We start from the raw sequence: 18381 nt of genomic DNA on the forward strand, positions 1-18381 counted from the left end.
AGCTCTGCTGGAGGATCTCTTCATCTGAAGAAGACGCCTGCAGAAGCTCAGGAACTCATTGAAATGGTTGCAAATAACCAATTCATGTACACCTCTGAAAGGAATCCTGTGAATAATGGGACAAATCAGAAGAAATGAGTTCTTGAGATTGATACTCTGAATGCCATATTGGCTCAGAATAAAATATTGACCCAACAAGTCAATATGATTTCTCAGAGTCTGTCTGAAATGCAAGCAGCAACAGGCAATACTAAGGAAGCTTCCTCTGAAGAAGAAGCTTATGATCCTGAGAACCCAGCAATGGAAGAGGTAAATTACATGGGAGAACCCTATGGAAACACCTATAATCCTTCATGGAGAAATCATCCAAATCTCTCATGGAAGGATCAACAGAGACCTCAACAAAGTTTCAACAACAACAATGGTGGAAGAAACAGGTTTAGTAATGGCAAGCCTTTTCCATCATCTTCTCAGCAATAGACAGAAAATTCTAAGCAGAACCACTCTGACTTAGCAACCATTGTCTCTGATCTAATCAAAACCACTCAAAGTTTCATGACTGAAATAAGGTCCTCCATTAGAAATTTGGAGGCACAACTGGGTCAGCTAAGTAAGAAAATTACTGAACTCCCTCCTAGCAATCCCCCTAGCAATACAGAAGAGAATCCAAAAAGAGAGTGCAAGGCCATAACCATATCTCACATGGCCGAACATGGAGAGGAGGAAGAGGCATTGATTTCCACTGAGGAAGACCTCAATGGACATCCACTGACCTCCATGGAGTTCCCTAATGAGGAACCATGGGAATCTGAGGCTCATACTGAGACCATATAAATTCCATTAAATCTACTTCTGCCATTCATGAGCTCTGATGAATATTCTTCCTCTGAAGAGGATGAAGATGTTACTGAAGAGCAAGTTGCTAAGTACCTTGGAGCAATCATGAAGCTAAATGCCAAGTTATTTGGTAATGAGACTTGGGAGGATGAACCTCCATTGCTCATCAAAGAACTGGATGACTTGACTAGGCAGAGATTACCTCAAAAGAGACAGGACCCTGGAAAGTTCTGAATCCCTTGTACCATAGGCACCATGACCTTTAAGAAGGCTCTGTGTGACCTAGGGTCAAGCATAAACCTTATGCCTCTCTCTGTAATGGAGAAGCTAGGGATCATTGAGGTCCAAGCTGCAAGAATCTCACTAGAGATGGCAGACAATTCAAAGAAACAGGCTTATGGACTTGTAGAGGATGTCTTGGTGAAGGTTGAAGACCATTACATCCCTGCTGATTTCATAGTCCTAGAGACTGGGAAGTGTATGGATGAATCCATCATCCTTGGCAGACCCTTCCTAGCCACAGCAAAAGTTGTGATTGATGTTGACAGAGGAGAATTGATCATTCAAGTGAATGAAGACTCCCTTGTGTTTAAAGCTCAAGGATATCCCTCTGTCACCATGGAGAGGAAGCATGAAGAGCTTCTCTCAATACAGAGTCAAACAGAGACCCCACAGTCAAACTCTAAGTTTGGTGTTGGGAGGCCACAACCAAACTTTAAGTTTGGTGTTAAACCCCCACATTCAAACTCTAAGTTTGGTGTTGGGAGGTTCCAACAATGCTCTGAACATCTGTGAGGCTCCATGAGAGCCCACTGTCAAGCTATTGACATTAAAGAAGCGCTTGTTGGGAGGCAACCCAATTTTTACTTATCTATGTTAAAATTCTATTTTCTGTTGTTATTTTATGTTTTCTGTAGGTTGATGATCATGTGAAGTCACAAAAACAATTGAAAAGGAAAAAACAGAAGAAAAAACATAATGAAAAATAGAACACCCTGGAAGAGACAGTTACCGGCGTTTAAACGCCAGTAAAGGTAGCAGAATGGGCGTTAAACGCCCAGTCTGGCACCATTCTGGGCGTTTAACGCCAGAAATGGGAACCAGACTGGCGTTTAATGCCAGGAATGGGCAAGAAGCTGGCGTTAAACGCCAGAAATGGGCAGCAGCCTGGCGTTTAACGCCAGGATTGGCAGAAAGGGGCGTTTTGCATGCAACTTAGTGCAGGGATGAGATATCCTTGACACCTCAGGATCTGTGGACCCCACAGGATCCCCACCTACCCCACCACTCTCTTTCTTCTTCACCCATTCACCAATCACCTCAATATCTCTTCCCCAAAAACCCCTCACCTATCAAATCCCACCATTCTCTTCACCACTCACATCCATTCTTCATAAAACCCCACCTACCTCACCATTCAAATTCAAACCACTTTCCCTCCCAAACCCACCCTATATGGCCGAACCATACACACCCCTCTCACCCCTATATAAACCCATCTTCACTCCTTCATTTTCACAAACATACACACTACCTATCCCCCTTAGCTGAAACACAAAGACCACTCCATCTCCTCTATTTCTTTTTCTTCTACTCTCTTCTTTCTTCTTTTGCTCGAGGATGAGGAACCTTCTAAGTTTAGTGTGGTAAAAGCTAAAGCTTTTTATTTTTCCATAACCATTTATGGCACCAAAGGTTGGAGAAACCTCTAGAAAGAGGAAAGGGAAGGCAAAAGCTTCCACCTCCGAGTCATGGGAGATGGAGAGATTCCACTCAAGGGTGCATCAAGACAACTTCTATGAAGTTGTGGCCAAGAAGAAGATGATCCCCGAGGTCCCTTTTAAGCTCAAAAAGTGCGAATATCCGGAGATCCGACATGAGATTCGAAGAAGAGGTTGGGAAGTTCTCACCAACCCCATTCAACAAGTAGGGATCTTAATGGTTCAAGAGTTCTATGCCAATGCATGGATCAACAAGAACCATGATCAAAGTGTGAACCCGGACCCTAAGAATTGGCTTACAATGGTTCGGGGGAATTACTTAGATTTTAGTCCGGAAAATGTAAGGTTGGCATTCAACTTGCCTATGATGCAAGGAGATGCACACCCCTACACTAGAAGGGTCAACTTTGATCAAAGGTTGGACCAAGTCCTCGTGGACATATGTGAAGAGGGCGCTCAATGGAAAAGAGATTCAAGAGGGAAGCCGGTTCAACTAAGAAGGCATGACCTCAAGCCCGTGGCTAGGGGATGGTTGGAGTTCATCCAACGCTCAATCATTCCCACTAGCAACCGGTCCGAAGCTACTATAGATCGGGCTATCATGATACATAGCATCATGATTGGAGAGAAAGTGGAAGTTCATGAGGTTATATCCCAAGAACTCTACAAGGTGGCAGACAAGTCCTCCACTGTGGCAAGGTTAGCCTTCCCTCATCTCATTTGTCACCTCTGCAATTCGGCTGGAATTGACATAGAGGAAGACATCCTCATTGATGAGGACAAGCCCATCACTAAGAAAAGGATGGAGCAAACAAGAGATCCCACTCATGGACAAGAGCATGAGGAAATTCCTCATCATGAAATCCCTGAGATACCTCAAGGGATGCATTTTCCTCCACAAAACTATTGGGAGCAAATCAACACCTCCCTAGGAGAATTAAGTTCCAACATGGGACAACTAAGGGTGGAGCACCAAGAGCATTCCATCCTCCTCCATGAAATTAGAGAAGATCAAAGAACCATGAGAGAGGAGCAACAAAGGCAAGGAAGAGACATTGAGGAGCTCAAGCACTCCATAAGATCTTCAAGAGGAAGAACAAGCCGCCATCACTAAGGTGGACCCGTTCTTTAATTTTCTTGTTCTTTATTTTTTGTTTTTCAAAAATTGTGCTTTATGTTTATTTATGTTTGTATCTTTATTACATGATCATTAGTGTCTAAGTGTCTATGCCTTAAACCTATGAAAATGAATCCATCACCTTTCTTAAATAAAAAATGTTTTTAATTGAAAAAGAAAAAGAAGTGCATGAATTTCAAATTTTAAAACAGTTTAATTATTTTGATGTGGTGGCAATGCTATTGTTTTTCTGAATGAATGCGTGAACAGTGCATATTTTGGAATTTGTTGATTCATGAATGTTAAAATTGTTGGCTCTTGAAAGAATGAAAGGAAAATGAGAAATGTTATCTGATGATCTGAAAAATCATAAAATTGATTCTTGAAGCAAGAAAAAGCAGTGAAAAGCTTGCAAAAAAAAAAATAAAAAAAGCAAGCAGAAAAAGCCAATACCCCTTTAAACCAAAAGGTAAGGGTGACAAAAAAGATCCAAGGCTTTGAGCATCAGTGGATAGGAGGGCCCACAGGAATAAAATCCTGCCCTAAGCGGCTAAACCAAGCTATCCCTAACCATGTGCTTGTGGCGTGAAGGTGTCAAGTGAAAACTTGAGACTGAGCGGTTAAAGTCGAGGTCCAAAGCAAAAAGAAGAGTGTGCTTAAGAACCCTGGACACCTCTAATTGGAGACCCTAGCAAAGCTGAGTCACAATCTAAAAAGGTTCACCTAGTTATGTGTCTGTGGCATTTATGTATCCGGTGGTAATACTGGAAAACAAAGTGCTTAGGGCCACGGCCAAGACTCATAAAGTAGCTGTGTTCAAGAATCAACATACTTAACTAGGAGAATCAATAACACTATCTGGATTCTGAGTTCCTATAGAAGCCAATTATTCTGAACTTCAAGGGATAAAGTGAGATGCCAAAACTGTTCAGAAGCAAAAAGCTAAAAGCCCCGCTCATCTAATTAATACTAATCTTCATAGATGTTTTTGGAATTCATTGTATATTCTCTTCTTTTTATCCTATTTGATTTTTAGTTGCTTGGGGACAAGCAACAATTTAAGTTTGGTGTTGTGATGAGCGGATAATTTATACGCTTTTTGGCATTATTTTTAGTATATTTTTAGTATGTTTTTAGTATATTTTAGTTAGTTTTTATTATGTTTTTATTAGTTTTTAAATAAAAATTACTCTTCTGGACTTTACTATGAGTTTGTGTGTTTTTCTGTGATTTCATGTATTTTCTGGCTGAAATTGAGGGACCTGAGCAAAAATCTGATTCAAAGGCTGAAAAAGGACTGCAGATGCTGTTGGATTCTGACCACCCTGCACTCAAAGTGGATTTTCTGGAGCTACAGAAGCCTAATTGGCGCACTCTCAATTGCGTAGGAAAGTAGACATCCTGGGCTTTCCAGCAATATATAATAGTCCATACTTTGCCCAATATTTGATGGCCCAAATTGGCGTTCCAAGTCAGCTAAAGAATTCTGGTGTTTAACTCCAAAACTGGCACAAAAGCTGGAGTTAAACGCCTAAACTGACACAAAAGCTGGCATTTAACTCCAAGAAAAGTCTCTACACGAAAATGCATCAATGCTCAGCCCAAGCACACACCAAGTGGGCCCGGAAGAAGATTTCTGCATTAATTACTGATTTCTGTAAACCCTAGGCTACTAGTTTTCTATAAATAGGACCTTTTGCTATTGTATTTTCACACTATCTATCCTTTACTCATACTTTGATAGACCTTTTCATGTTTAGGGCTGGCCTCACGGCCATGCCTAGACCTTGTTCTTATGTATTTTCAACGGTGGAGTTTCTACACACCATAGATTAAGGTGTGGAGCTCTGCTGTTCTTCATGAATTAATACAAGTACTATTGTTTTTCTATTCAACTCAAGTCTATTTCTTCTCTAAGATATCACTTGTTCTTCAACTTGATGAATGTGATGATCCATGACACTCATCATCATTCTCACCTATGAACGTGTGCCTGACAACCACCTCTGTTCTACCTTCGATTGAGTGTGTATCTCTTGGGTTTCTAATCTAAGATTGGAACCTTCGTAGTATAGGCTAGAATTATTGGCGGCCATTCCTGAGATCCGGAAAGTCTAAACCTTGTCTGTGGTATTCTGAGTAGGATCTGGGAAGGGATGACTGTGATGAGCTTCAAACTCGCGATTGTGGGGCGTGTGACAGACGCAAAAGGATCAATGGATCCTATTCCGACATGATCGAGAATCGACAGCTGATTAGCCGATGTTGTGACAGAGCATCAGGACCATTTTCACTGAGAGGACGGGATGTAGCCATTGACAACGGTGATGCCCAACATAAAGCTTGCCATGGAAAGGAGTATGAATGATTGGAAGAAGGCAATAGGAAAGCAGATGTTCAAGGGGAACAAAGCATCTTCATACGCTTATCTGAAATCCACCAATGAATTACATAAGTATCTCTATCTTTATTTTATGTTTTATTCATCTTTTAATTATCAATCCTCCATCACCATTTGAATCTGCCTGACTGAGATTTACAAGATGACCATAGCTTGCTTCAAGCCGACAATCTTCGTGGGATCGACCCTTACTCACGTAAGGTTTATTACTTGGACGACCCAGTGCACTTGCTAGTTAGTTGTGCAGAATTATGACAAAGTGTGATTCACGTTTGAGAGCTCCAAGTCTTTGGCGCCATTGTTGATGATCACAATTTCGTGCACCAGACTCCCAGCACCAAACTTAGAGTTTGGATATGGAAGTTCAACACCAAACTTAGAGTTTGGTTGAGGCCTCCCAACACCAAACTTAAAGTTTAACTGTGGGGGCTTTAGTTGACTCTGCAGTGAGAGAAGCTTTTCATGCTTCCTCTCCATGGTTACAGAAGGAGATCCTTGAGTTTTAAACACAAGGTTATCCTCATTTAGTTGAAGGATCAATTCTCCTCTGTCTACATCAATCACAGCTCTTGCTGTGGCTAGGAAGGGTCTTCCAAGGATGATGGATTCATCCTCCTCCTTCCCAGTATCCAGGATTATGAAATCAGCAGGGATATAAAGGTCTTCAACCTTTACTAATATGTCCTCTACTAGTCCATAAGCCTGCTTTCTTGAGTTGTCTACCATCTCTAGTGAGATTCTGGCAGCTTGTATCTCAAAGATTCCCAGTTTCTCCATTATAGAGAGGGGCATGAGGTTTATCCCTGACCCAAGGTCACATAGAGCCTTCTCAAAAGTCATGGTGCCTATGGTACAAGGTATTAAGAACTTTCCAGGATCCTGTTTCTTCTGAGGCAATCTCAGTTGATCCAGATCACTCAGTTCATTGGTGAGCAAGGGAGGTTCATCTTCCCAAGTCTCATTACCAAATAATTTGGCATTCAGCTTCATGATAGCACCAAGGTACTTGGCAACTTGCTCTTCAGTAACATATTCATTCTCTTCAGAACAAGAATACTCATCAGAGCTCATGAATGGCATAAGGAGGTTTAATGGAATCTCTATGGTCTCTAGATGAGTCTCAGAGTCCTTTGGTTCCTTAGAGGAAAACTCCTTATTGATCTCTGGACGTCCCAGGAGGTCTTCCTCACTGGGATTCACATCCTCCTCCTCTTTTGTGGTTTCGGCCATGATGGTCATTTCAATGGCCTTGCACTCTCCTTTTGGATTTTCTTCTGTATTGCTTGGGAGAGTACTAAGAGGGGTTTCAGTGATCCTTTTACTCAGCTGGCCCACTTATGCTTCCAGATTTCTAATGGAGGATCTTGTTTCATTCATGAAACTTAGAGTGGCCTTAGATAGATCAGAGACTATGTTTTCCAAGCTAGATGGAGTCTGCTCAGAACTCTCTGTCTTTTGCTGAGTGGATGATGGAAAAGGCTTACTATTGCTAAACCTGTTTCTTCCACCATTATTAAAGCCTTGTTGAGGCTTTTGTTGATCCTTCCATGAGAGATTTAGATTATTTCTCCATGAGGGATTATAGGTGTTTCCATAGGGTTCACCCATGTAATTCACCTCTGCTATTGCAGGGTTCTCAGGATCATAAGCTTCTTCTTCAGAAGATGCCTCTTGAGTACTGTTGGATGCAGCTTGCATTCCATTCAGACTCTAAGAAATCGTATTGACTTGCTGAGTCAATATTTTATTCTGAGCCAATATGGCATTCAGAGTATCAATTTCAAGAACTTCCTTCTTCTGAGGCGTCCCATTACTCACAGGATTCCTCTCAGAAGTGTACATGAACTGGTTATTAATAACCATGTCAATGAGTTCTTGAGCTTCTGCAGGCATTTTCTTTAGGTGAATGGATCCACCTGCAGAAGTATCCAATGACATCTTAGCTAATTCAGACAGACCATCATAGAATATATCCAGGATGGTCCATTCTGAAAGCATGTCAGAAGGACACCTTTTGGTCAGTTGCTTATATCTCTCCCAAGCTTCATAGAGGGATTCACCTTCTTTCTGTTTGAAGGTTTGAACATCCACTCTAAGCTTACTCAGCTTTTGAGGAGGAAAGAACTTGGCTAAGAAAGCCGTGACCAGCTTATCCCAAGAGTTCAGGCTATCTTTGGGTTGAGAGTCCAACCACACTCTAGCTTTGTCTCTTACAGCAAACGGGAAAAGCATAAGCCTGTAGACCTCGGGGTCAACCCCATTAGTCTTAATAATATCAAAGATTTGCAAGAACTCAGTTAAGAACTGAAAAGGATCTTCAGATGGAAGTCCATGAAACTTGCAGTTCTGTTGCATCAGAGAAACTAATTGAGGTTTCATCTCAAAATTATTTGCTCCAATGGCAGGAATGGAGATGCTTCTTCCATGTAAATTGGAATTAGGTGCAGTAAAGTCACCAAGCATCCTCCTTGCATTATTATTATTTTCAGCTGCCATCTCCTCTTCTTGTTCGAAAATTCCTGTAAGGTTGTCTCTGGATTGTTGTATTTTAACTTCTCTTAGTTTCCTTTTCAGAGTCCTTTCAGGTTCAGGATCTGCTTCAACAAGAATGTTCTTGTCCTTGCTCTTGCTCATATGACAAAGAAGGGAATAACAAAGAAAATATGGAATCCTCTATGTCACAGTATAGAGATTCCTTTGTGTGAGTAGAAGAAGAAAAGAATGTGATGTAAAGAAGAGAAGAGGGAAAACTCGAACACAGAGAGGGAGGTGGTGTTCGAATTTTTGGATGGAAGAGAAGTGTTAGTAGATGAATAAATAAATAGAAGGAGATGAGAGAGTGAATTTTTAAAATTGATTAAAATAAAAATTAAAAATTAAAGTTAAATTTCGAAAATTAAAGTTGAAATTAAATTAAAATTAAAACAATTAGTTAATTAAAAAGGAATTTTGAAAAAGGAGAGAGGGAATTTTTGAAAATAAGAGAGAGAGGATTAGTTAAGAAGTTTTGAAAAAGATATGATTGAAACAAAAAGATAAGATTGATTGAAAAAGTTTTGAAATTTGTTTTTGAAAAAGATATGATTGAAATTTAAAAAGATATGATTGAAACAAAAAGATAAGATTTGAAAATCAATTTTAAAAGGATAAGAAGTTAGAAAAGATTTTGAAATTGAATTTGAAAAAGATATGATTAAAATTTTAATTTGAAAAAGATTTGAAAAGAAAATTAAAAAGATTTTATTTTGAAAACTAAAGTTGATTACTTGACTAACAAGAAACTAAAAAGATATTATTCTAGAGTTTAAAGATTGAACCTTTCTTACTAGGCAAGTAACAACTTAATATTTTTGAATCAATCACATTAAATGATAGTAAAGATTTTGAAAATTAAGAAATAAAATAAGAAAAAGATTTTGAAAATCAAATTTAAAAAGTTTTCAAAAATATGAAGGTAAAATGAAAAAGATTTGATTTTTGAAAAAGATTTTGAAAAGATAAGATTTTTAAATTGAAAATTTGATTTGAATCCTAACAAACAATTAAATTTAAAAACTTTTTAACTAAATCAAATCATATTTTCGAAAATTTTGAGTAAAATAAGGAAAAGATATTTTTTTTATTTTTGAATTTTTAATGAAGAAAGAGAAAAACATGAAAAAGACTCATAACATAAAAATTATGAATCAAAACACACAATGCATGCAAGAACACTATGAATGTCAAGATGAACACCAAGAACACTTTGAAGATCAAGATGAACATCAAGACTTATTTTTGAAAATTTTTTATGAAAGAAAAACATGCAAGACACCAAACTTAGAAATTTTCAAACTTTAGAAACTAACAAATTAAAAATACATATGAAAAACAAGAAAAGACACAAAACAAGAAAATATGAAGATCAAACAAGAAGACTGGCCAGGAACAACTTAAAGATCATGAAGAACATATGATGAATTTTCGAAATTCTTGAGAAAAAGGAAACACATGCAAGACACCAAACTTAAAAATTGACTCTAGACTCAAACAAGAAACATCAAAAATATTTTTGATTTTATGATTTTGTAAATTTTTTTTTGTATTTTTCGAAAATTAATTGGGAAAAACGAAAAAGAAAAAATATTTATTTATTATTATTATTTTTTTTTTGAAAAGAAAACAAAAAAGAAAGTTACCTAATCTGAGCAATAAGATGAACCGTCAGTTGTCCAAACTCGAACAATCCCCGGCAACGGCGCCAAAAACTTGGTGTGCGAAATCGTGATTATTCCATTCCTGGGTAACGGTGCTAAAAACTCAATACGCACGTTCATGATCTTATATCTGTTTCACAACTTCGTACAACTAACCAGCAAGTGCACTGGGTTGTCCAAGTAATAAACCTTACCTGAGTAAGGGTCGATCCCACGGAGATTGTCGGCTTGAAGCAAGCTATGGTCACCTTGTAAATCTCAGTTAGGCGGATTCAAATAGTTTTAAGAAATTATAGTGGATGAAAATTAAATAAAATATAAAATAGGATAGTGGTACTTATGTAATTCATTGGTGAGAATTTCAGATAAGCGTATAGAGATGCTTTCGTTCCTCTGATCTCTGCTTTCCTGTTGTCTTCATCCAATCAATCCTACTCCTTTCCATGGCAAGCTTTATGTAGGGCATTACCGTTGTCAATGGCTACATCCCATCCTCCTGTGAAAATGGTCCAATGCGCTGTCACTGCATGGCTAATCATCTGTCGGTTCTCGATCATACTGGAATAGGATTTACTATCATTTTGCGTCTGTCACTACGCCCAGCACTCGCGAGTTTGAAGCTCGTCACAGCCATCCCTTCTCAGATCCTACTCGGAATACCACAGACAAGGTTTAGACTTTTCGGATCTCAGGAATGGCCATCCATGGGTTCTAACTTATACCACGAAGACACTAATAACTCGGACTCGGTCCCCTGTATTAGATATCCAAGAGATATCCATTCAATCAAAGGTAGAACGGAAGTGGTTGTCAGGCACGCGTTCATAGGGGAATGATGATGACTTTGTCACGATCATCACATTCATGTTGAAGTACGAATGAATATCTTAGAAGCAGAATAAGTTGAATTGAATAGAAAAACAGTAGTACTTTGCATTAATCTTTGAGGAACAGCAGAGCTCCACACCTTAATCTATGGTGTGTAGAAACTCTACCGGTGAAAAATACATAAGTGAAAGGTTCAGGCATGGCCGAATGGCCAGCCCCCAAACGTGATCTAAAGATGAAACTAAAGATGTAAACATAATAGTAAAAAGTCCTATTATACTAAACTAGTTACTAGGGTTTACAGAATTGAGTAAATGATGCAAAAATCCACTTCTGGGGCCCACTTGGTGTGTGCTTGGGCTGAGCTTGAAGTTTACACGTGGAGAGGTCATTCTTGGAGTTGAACGCCAGTTTGTAACGTGTTTCTGGCGTTGAACTCCACTTTGCAACTTGTTTCTGGCGTTTGACTCCAGAATGCAGCATGGAACTGGCGTTGAACGCCAGTTTACGTCATCAATACTTAGTCAAATTATGGACTATTATATATTTATGGAAAGCCCTGGATGTCTACTTTCCAACGCAATTGGAAGCGCGCTATTTGGAGTTCTGTAGCTCCAGAAAATCCACTTTGAGTGCAGGAAGGTCAGAATCCAACAGCATCTGCAGTCCTTCTTCAACCTCTGAATCTGATTTTTGCTCAGGTCCCTCAATTTCAGCCAGAAAATACCTGAAATCATAGAAAAACACACAAACTCAGAGTAAAGTCCAGAAATGTGAATTTTAATTAAAAACTAATAAAAAGTATACTAAAAACTAACTAAATCATACTGAAAACTATGTAAAAATAATGCCAAAAAGCGTAAAAATTATCCGCTCATCAGTTACCTATGAAGACCGGTCGGCCGACCGATCTCTCCACACTTAGAAGTTGGCACGGTCTTCCATGCCGTGAGTGAGACGCAGTGGTTGATCGGCTTTCGAGTGTCCATCCTCTTCGCCATTATCGCTATCTTCATTATCAGTGCCGGTGGATGTGGAGATTAGGTGGTGCGAAGCAACTTAGAAGCTTCTTGACAAAAGTGTATCGGCATTGGTTGCGCCGCTCATAGCGATCAAGCTTCTTGTGGAGGTCCTCTATGCGTTGCATGGATGATTTTGGTGGTGCGGTTGAGGTGGTGGGAATGCTCATGGGGATGGTCAAGTTCGGATCCTCGGTGTCCGTCAGAGGGTAGAGATATATCCCGTTTAGAACAACATTGCCGTCTATCGGGATCATGGCCCTCCGATCCTTGGTCTCTCGGGGGACACCGGCTGCGGCAACTAAGTCGATCACTAGAGCGGGAAAGGGTAGGTTCCCTTTAGCATGGATACTGCCCATAGCTTGACGAATGAGACATGGAATATAAACCGGTCTCTCTATGAGGATACATCAAACCAACAAGGCTAACTCGGCAGTGATAGATGAGCCATGGGTTCTTGGAAGCAAATAGTGGGCTAAAATTTAGGCCCATGCTTGAGCCTCTGGTATGCGAAATTGTTACTCTGAGGTTGTAAAATTTGTTGTTCATTCTCTCCCTGGCAATGGCTCCAAAAACGGGTGCACAATACCATGGTCCAGACATAACTTCACAACTTCGCACAACTAACCAGCAAGTGCACTGGGTTGTCCAAGTAATAAAACCTTACGTGAGTAAGGGTCGATCCCACGGAGATTGTCGGTATGAAGCAAGCTATGGTCACCTTGTAAATCTCAGCCAGGCGGATATCAAATGGTTATGGAGTTTTCGAAAATAAATGATAAATAAACAGAAAATAAAGATAGAAATACTTATGTAATTCATTGGTGAGAATTTCAGATAAGCGTATAGAGATGCTTTCGTTCCTCTGAACCTCTACTTTCCTACTGTCTTCATCCAATCAATCCTACTCCTTTTCATGGCAAACTTTATGTAAGGGCATCACTGTTGTCAATGGCTATATCCCATCCTCTTGTGAAAAAGGTCCAAATGCTCTGTCATAGCACGGCTAATCATCTGAGGTTCTCGATCATACTGGAATAGGATTCACCCTCCTTTTGCGTCTGTCACTACGCCCAGCACTCGCGAGTTTGAAGTTCGTCACAGTCATTCAATCCCTGAGTCCTACTCGGAATACCACAGACAAGGTTTAGAATTTCCGGATTCTCATGAATGCCGCCATCAATCTAGCTTATACCACGAGGATTCTGATTAAGAGATCCAAGAGATAATTATCCAATCTAAGGTGGAACGGAAGTGGTTGTCAGGCACGCGTTCGTGGGGGAATGATGATGATTGTCACGTTCATCACATTCATGTTAGAGTACGAATGAATATCTTAGAAGCGGAATAAGTTGAATTGAATAGAGAAACAGTAGTACTTTGCATTAAATCATGAGGAACAGCAGAGATCCACACCATAATCTATGGAGTGCAGAAACTCTACCATTGAAAATACATAAGTGATGAAGGTTCAGGCATGGCCGAATGGCCAGCCCCCAAACGTGATCAATATGATCCAAAGATGAACTAAAAATCATAAGATGATCCGAAGATCTCAAATACAATAGTAAAAAGTCCTATTTATACTAAACTAGTTACTAGGGTTTATAGAAGTAAGTAATTGATGCATAAATTCACTTCCGAGGCCCACTTGGTGTGTGCTTGGGCTGAGCTTGAAGTTTACACGTGTAGAGGTCATTCTTGGAGTTGAACGCCAGTTTGTAATGTATTTTTGGCATTCAACTCTGGTTCGTGACGTGTTTCTGGCGTTTAACTCCAGACTGCAGCGTAGAACTGGCATTCAACGCCCTTTTGCGTCATCTAAACTCGGCCAAAGTATGGACTATTATATATTTCTGGAAAGCCCTAGATGTCTAATTTCCAACGAAATTGGAAGCTTGCCATTTTGAGTTCCGTAGCTCCAAAAAATCCACTTTGAGTGCAGGGAGGTCAGAATCCAACAGCATCAGTAGTCCTTCTTCTACCTCTGAATCTGATTTTTGCTCAAGTCCCTCAATTTCAGCCAGAAAATACCTGAAATCACAGAAAAACACACAAACTCATAGTAAAGTCCAAAAATGTGAATTTAACATAAAAACTAATGAAAACATCCCTAAAAGTAACTAGATCCTACTAAAAACATACTAAAAATAATGCCAAAAAGCGTATAAATTATCCGCTCATCACAACACCAAACTTAAATTGTTGCTTGTCCCCAAGCAACTGAAAATAAAATAGGATAAAAAGAAGAGAATATACTATAAATTCCAAACTATCAATGAAACATAGCTCCAATCAGATGAGCGGGACTTGTAGCTTTTTGCCTCTCGAATAGTTTTGGCATCTCACTTTATCCATTGAAGTCCAGAATGATTGGCATCTATAGGAACTCAGAGTTCAGATAGTGTTATTGATTCTCCTAGTTCAGTATGTTGATTCTTGAACACAGCTACTTTATGAGTTTTGGCCGTGGCCCTAAGCACTTTGTTTTCCAATATTACCACCGGATACATAAATGCCACAGACACATAACTGGGTGAACCTTTTCAGATTGTGACTCAGCTTTGCTAAAGTCCCCAATTAGAGGTGTCCAGGGTTCTTAAGCACACTCTTTTTTTGCTTTGGACCTTGACTTTAACCGCTCAGTCTCAAGTTTTCACTTGACACCTTCACGCCACAAGCACATGGTTAGGGACAGCTTGTTTTAGCCGCTTAGGCCAGGATTTTATTCCTTTAGGCCCTCCTATCAACTGATGCTCAAAGCCTTGGGATCCTTTTTATTATCCTTGCCTTTTGGTTTTAAGGGCTATTGGCTTTTTGCTCTTGCCTTTTGGTTTTAAGAGCTTTTGGCTTTTTCTGCTTGCTTTTTCTTTTTCTTTATTTTTTTCGCCATTTTTTTCCCTTTTTTTCTGCAAGCTTTTGTATTCACTGCTTTTTCTTGCTTCAAGAATCATTTTTATGGTTTTTCAGATTATCAAATAGCATGTCTCCTGTTCATCATTCTTTCAAGAGCCAACATATTTAACATTCTAAAACACCAACTTCAAAAGACATATGCACTGTTCAAGCATTCATTCAGAAAACAAAAAGTATTGTCTCCACATCAAAATAATTAAACTAAGTTCAAGGATAAATTCGAAACTTATGTACTTCTTGTTCTTTTGAATTAAAAATATTTTTCATTTAAAAGAGGTGATGGATTCATATTCACTACTTTAAGGCATAGACACTTAGACACTAATGATCATGTAATAAAGACACAAACATAGATAAACATTTAACATATGAAAACGAAAAACAGAAAATTTAAGAACAAGGAATGAGTCCACCTTAGTGATGGTGGCGTTTCCTTCTTGAGGAACCAATGATGTCCTTGAGCTCTTCTATGTCTCTTCCTTGTCTTTGTTGCTCCTCCCTCATAGCTCTTTGATATTCTCTAATTTCATGAAGGATGATGGAGTGCTCTTGATGTTCCACCCTTAATTGTCCCATGTTGGAACTTAATTCTCCTAGAGAGGTGTTGATTTGCTCCCAAAAATTCTGTAGAGGAAAGTGCATCCCTTGAGGTATCTCAGGGATTTCTTGATGGTGAGCTTCCTCATGCGTTTCTTGAGCTCCATGAGTGGGCTCTCTTGTTTGCTCCATCCTTTTCTTAGTGATGGGCTTCTCTTCTTCAATGGGAATGTCTCCTTCTATGGAAGCTCCAGCTGAGTAACGTAGATGGCAAATAAGATGAGGAAAAGCTAGCCTTGCCAAGGGAGAGGACTTTTCGGCTATTTTGTAGAGTTCAACGGAGATGACTTCATGAACTTCTACTTCCTCTCCAATCATGATACTGTGGATCATGATGGCCTGGTCTATGGTAACTTCAGATCGGTTGCTAGTGGGAATGATTTAGCGTTGGATGAACTCCAACCATCCTCTAGCCACAGGCTTAAGGTCCAGTCTTCTAAGTTGAACCGGTTTGCCTTTTGAGTCAATCTTCCATTGAGCTCCTTCCACACATATGTCCATGAGGACTTGATCCAACCTTTGATCAAAGTTGACCCTTCAAGTGTAGGGGCACGCATCTCCTTGCATCATAGGCAAGTTAAACGCCAACCTCACATTTTCTGAATTAAAATCTAAGTAATTCCCCCGAACCATGGTAAGATAATCCTTTGGGTTCGGGTTTTTACTTTGATCATGGTTCCTAGTGATCCATGCATTGGCATAGAACTCTTGAACTATTAGGATGCCGACTTGTTGGATGGGATTTGTTAGAACTTCCCAACCTCTTCTTTGGATTTCATGTCGGATCTCCGGATACTCATTTCTCTTGAGCCAGAAAGGGACCTCGGGGATCACCTTCTTCTTGGCCACAACATCATAGAAGTGGTCTTGATGAGCTTTGGAGATGAATCTTTCCATCTCCCATGACTCGGAGGTGGAAGCTTTTGTCTTTCCTTTCCCTTTTTTAGAGGATTCTCAGGTCTTAGGTGCCATCAATGGTAATGGAAAAAAAAAAGCTTATGCTTTTACCACACCAAACTTAGAATATTGCTCGCCCTCGAGCAAGAGAAGAAAGAATAGATGAAGAAGAAGAAAAAAATATGGAGGAGAAGAGGGAGAGGTGTATTCGGCCAAGAAAGGGAAGAGAGGGTTGTGTTGTGTGAAAATGAGGAAGAATGGAGGGCTTTATATAGGGAGGGGAGGGGGTTTTAGTTTCGGCCATATAGGGTGGGTTTAGGTGAGAAATTGATTTTGAATTTTGAAGGTAGGTGGAGTTTATGAGGTAGGTTTATGGGGGAAGAGTGGATGGATGTGAGTGGTGAAGGCGTAGTAGGGAAGTGAGTTTGAGGTGATTGGTGAAGGATTTTGGGGAAGGGTGTTTATTAGGAAGAGAGGATGAATGAGAAGAGGGAAGAGTGTGAGTGGAGGTAGGTGGGGATCCTGTGGGGTCCACAGATACTGAGTTGATCCTGTGGGATCCACAGATCCTGAGGTGTCAAGGATTTGCATCCCTGCACCCATTAGGCATGTAAAATGCCTTTGCATGCAATTCTGGCGTTTAAATGCCGAATTGATGCTTGTTCTGGGCGTTCAGTGCCCAGATGCAGCATGTTTCTGGCGTTGAACGCCAGTTCTATGCTTGTTTCTGGCGTTCAGCGCCAGCTTTCCTCAGTGTGCATTCCTGGCGTCTGAACGCCAGGATGCTGCTTGCTTTGGGCGTTCAACGCCAGATCCATGCTTTGTTCTAGCGTTGAACGCCAGCCAGATGCTCCTTACTGGCGTTTAAACGCCAGTAAGTCCTTCCTCCAGGGTGTGATTTTTTTTTCTGCTATTTTTGATTATGTTTTTAATTTTTTTCTATTTATTTTGTGACTCCACATGATCATGAACCTAATAAAACATGAAAGAATAATAAAATAAAAATAAAATTAGATAAATAAAAATTGGGTTGCCTCCCAACAAGCGCTTCTTTAATGTCAATAGCTTGACAGTGGGCTCTCATGGAGCCTCACAGATGTTCAGAGCATTGTTGAGACTTCCCAACACCAAACTTAGAGTTTGGATATGGGAGTTCAACACCAAACTTAGAGTTTGGTTGTGGCCTCCCAACACCAAACTTAGAGTTTAACTGTGGGGGCTCTGGTTGACTCTGTTTTGAGAGAAGCTTACTGTGCCTCTTTTCCATGTTTACAGAAGGATGTCCTTGAGTTTTAAACTCAAGGGAGTCCTCATTCAATTGAAGGACTAGTTCTCCTCTGTTAACATCAATCACAGCTCTTGTTGTGGCTAGGAAGGGTCTTCCAAGGATGATGGATTCATCCTCATCCTTCCCAGTATCTAGGATTATGAAATCAGTAGGGATGTAAAGGCCTTCAACCTTTACTAATATGTCCTCTACTTGTCCATAAGCTTGTTTTCTGGAATTGTCTGCCATCTCTAATGAGATTTTAGCAGCTTGTACCTCAAAGATTCCCAGTTTCTCTATTACAGAGAGTGGCATGAGGTTTATTCCTGACCCAAGGTCACATAGAGCCTTCTCAAAGGTCATGGTGCCTATGGTACAAGGTATTAGGAACTTTCCAGGATCCTGTTTCTTCTGAGGCAATCTCAGTTGATCCAATGCATTTAGTTCATTGGTGAACATGGGAGATTTATCTCCCTAAGTCTCATTACCAAATAAATTGGCATTCAGCTTCATGATTGCACCAAGGAACTTGGCAACTTGCTCTTCAGTAACATCCTCATTCTCTTCAGACGAGGAATACTCATC

The 18381-nt window shown here is 39.9% G+C and overlaps 1 non-coding gene across 1 annotated transcript; it reads left to right on the forward strand.

The window, feature by feature from the left end:
• The first annotated feature begins 8068 nt into the window (after positions 1-8068).
• Positions 8069-8176, forward strand: LOC148572053 (small nucleolar RNA R71). Its single transcript, XR_015908405.1, has one exon. It is a non-coding gene; the product is annotated as a small nucleolar RNA R71 (small nucleolar RNA).
• Positions 8177-18381: the final 10205 nt, after the last annotated feature.

Source organism: Arachis ipaensis, chromosome B3 (assembly GCF_059453495.1).
Source record: "Arachis ipaensis isolate K30076 ecotype BB chromosome B3, ASM5945349v1, whole genome shotgun sequence".
Lineage (NCBI taxonomy): Eukaryota > Viridiplantae > Streptophyta > Magnoliopsida > Fabales > Fabaceae > Arachis > Arachis ipaensis.